Source organism: Nycticebus coucang, chromosome 8 (genome assembly GCF_027406575.1).
Source record: "Nycticebus coucang isolate mNycCou1 chromosome 8, mNycCou1.pri, whole genome shotgun sequence".
NCBI lineage: Eukaryota > Metazoa > Chordata > Mammalia > Primates > Lorisidae > Nycticebus > Nycticebus coucang.
In genome coordinates, this window is record NC_069787.1 from 27,052,618 (window position 1) to 27,055,906 (window position 3,289).

Consider the following 3,289-nt stretch of genomic DNA (forward strand, 5'->3'; position numbering starts at 1 on the left):
CTGCCACTGAATCTGAAATCCAATTTAATGTCTGCTTTGTACATCAAAGAACAAAAATAGGCCCATGCCATATCTTTTTTCAAAGGAGCCATTTAAATTTACAGAGAAAAACTTTTCCCAAATATTAAGGTTGATATAGCTGTATTAAGTAGAGTAACGCCAAAAATCTGGCAGTTGAATGGAGCAAGAGAATTTTTTTTTCTCTGATGCATTATTCTTCAAGAATATTTTCCATGTCAAGCCTAAAATGGTGTCTTTACAATACTGCCAATCAGTTATTGAACATGTTCTTTTTTAACTGATTTATCTACCAGGCTCTTTGTGTATCTGTTGATTGAAAAGTCAGTCCTGCATATGTCTTATTTTCCTGATCTGGTTGACAGAATCTCGGGGAAACATTACAGGAGAGAGCGTCCTGCTTCCATAGTTACACCACTCCTTTTGAGATTCCATTGCAATTCAGCAACAGATAATACCAATTCCAACTTTATAGTGTAACTTCCATTTTGTGGAAGCTATTTTCATTTTGGCACATTAACTAGTACAATATGAAAATGAAAAATCCTAAAGTGAATATGAAAATCTGTATACCCTCCAGCTGATTCTTCAAAGTTCGTTTTCAAAATGTATTTGTTTTGTGATTCTCTCTCTCTGCAGTAGGAAAACTGTATTTACCAAATTGTGTAGCACATTCCTAGACAGACACAATAGCACTAAATCAGTCCCTTTAATGCTGGCAATTCCCTTACTTGAGAGTTTGATTTTGAGTAGTCCTCCTTTCCTCACTGATAATATAATGTTTAGAGTATCTAGTAACTGCTAGCAAATTTTAAGTCATTTTACCTGATTGCAACAGAAACAGAATCATGTGTGGCACTAGGAAGGCCGCATTTCCCAGCCTGCCTTACAATCAGGTGGATCATATGAGTATATTTTGGCTAATAGTAAAGGGATAGAAGTAATACCCTGTTTCCCCGAAAATAAGATGTGCTCCCAAAGATGCGCTAGGTCTTATTTTCAGGGGACGTCTTATCTTTCCTGTAAGTAGGTCTAATTTTTTGAGGATGTCTTATTTTCGGGGAAACAGGGTATATCCACATCCAGGACTCACCCTTATCTTTCTTTGATTGTTGGATAATAGATGCTAAGAATCCAGGGAGCAGTCTGAGATGTAAGACGGGTCTGAGCATAGATGGATGGAGCCTGGGTCCATGCATGACTGTGCAGAACAGAGTAATCTCACATTTCCATCCCATATCTGATGGCCCCATGACTGAAACATCAATCCCTCTTGTGTTAAACTGCTTAAGTGCTGAGACTGTGTGTTTCAGCAACTGAGTTTACTTAATTTGAGTAGTAATGGTAGCATCAGAGTGGGGAAGGCTCCAACCATAATCCCGAGGAATTCCACCAGCTTTATGTAATATAGATACATGGCCTCTGTACATAGGAAAGCATAATTGAAATGTATCTGGACATTTATTCCCTTATCTCAAAAATATTTGTTCATTAAAAAATGTTATAGATACATAGTAGTCCATATTTATGGGGTGTATGTGAGGTTTTGATATAGGCATACCGTGGGTAATGATCCAATCAGGGTAATTGCATTCACATCAAACATATATATCAAACATATATCTTTGTGTTAGGAACTTTCCAATTCCACTCTGTTAGTTATTTTATTTTATTTTATTTTTTCAGTTTCTGGCTGGGGCTGGGTCTGAACCTGCCACCTCTGGCATATGGGGCCGGTGCCTCACTCCTTTGAGCCACAGGCGCCTCCTCTCCGTTAGTTATTTTGAAACGTGATAAATTATTACTGGTTACCCTGCTATGCTGCCAAACCCTAGATCTCCTTTCTTGTGTGTTTTGTAACCTTTAAGCGTCCTCTCCTTATTCCCCTCTTCCCTAGTACCCTTCCTGGCCTCTGGTAACCATCATTCTATCTCCATAAGATCAATATTTTTAGCTCCCACATATGAGTGAGAACATGCGCTGTATAAATATGGAACGCTTCGCGAATTTGCGTGTCATCCTTGTGCAGGGGCCAATGTGATCTTCTCTGTATCGTTTCAATTTTAGTACATGTGCTGCTGAAGTGAGCACTCAAATACTCTTGAGTGCTCTGTTCCAAGCCTTGGATAAGTTCAGGGGATACAGTAATGAGCTGTATAGATGTGGCACCTGTTCTCATGGAGCTTATATTCCAGAAAGTAGATGGTAACCAATGCATCACATGTACAAACACAAAATTATAACCACGATCATTTCTGTGACACAGAGAACCATGATCCTATCAGGCATAAAAGTAGAAGTATTTGCTTGCTTAGGGAGGCACTCATTATGCTGAGAGGTGTATATACGCAGTGATCACAGGAACGTCAGATGGCACAAGACATGACAGAGGGCCAGAGTGGGTAGGGAGAGGGAAGGAAAGTGGGGTAAGACAAGGAGAGATGAGAATGCAGCGACCAAACTGGGTCAGAGCGAGTATTGAACTCTTCACCCAGATACTAAGGAATCAGACTTGCTTTTTTCCTTTTCCAAAACGCAGCTCTGGCTACACTATAAAGGAATGGCTTGGACCTGACTGTGTTCTTGTATTTACACAAAGCAAGTGTGTGATAATATGAATAACCTATCCATGTATTGTATACCTCAGGAAGAAAATGAGATATAAAAGCTGTTCAGCATTGAAAACGTAGATCATTGCTGCTTTGCCAAACTCTTAGTTACTTCTAATTTTGTTTCTCTCTCTCTCTCTCTCTCTCTCTCTTTTTTTCCCCTCATTTACTAGTTATAGATTATCTAGTTGTTCAACCTGATAAGCTTGAAACAGGAGACATTTTTCTTGGGCCACTGACAAGATCTGAAGCCAAAGACATGGCAGGGAAATGTGAGGGTGTTTTGAGTGAGATTTTTGCCATCAGCAGCCTGGCACCCCATCTCCTTTGGACAGCTCATTCATTCACAGCAGCCATACAAGAGGATTCCCCATAAAAGGCATTGGGTTGCACGGACTCTCACTAGATAGAATAGTATCTTGGTTTCTCCATGGAATTTATGAAAGATTATGCCCAAAGCACAAAGGAGACAGAACTCCTAGGCTTTCCTCTCTAATTTACCCAGATTTCTGACACTGATGTCCATCTGTCTCAGACTGTCTCTTAATCCCTGAGACAATCATCTGTTGATACTTTGAGTCTTTGATGTAGAATGTTTTCCCTCTGTATCTGGAAACCACTGTGACCCAGGCTTATGATTAGGCAATCATCTTGAGATGTTC

At 39.8% G+C, this 3,289-nt stretch overlaps 1 non-coding gene across 1 annotated transcript; it reads right to left on the bottom strand.

Annotated features, from left to right (window-relative positions):
* Positions 1–2,002: 2,002 nt before the first annotated feature.
* On the bottom strand, positions 2,003–2,109 carry LOC128592890 (U6 spliceosomal RNA). Its single transcript, XR_008382101.1, has one exon. It is a non-coding gene; the product is annotated as a U6 spliceosomal RNA (small nuclear RNA).
* Between the last annotated feature and the right edge of the window lie 1,180 nt (positions 2,110–3,289).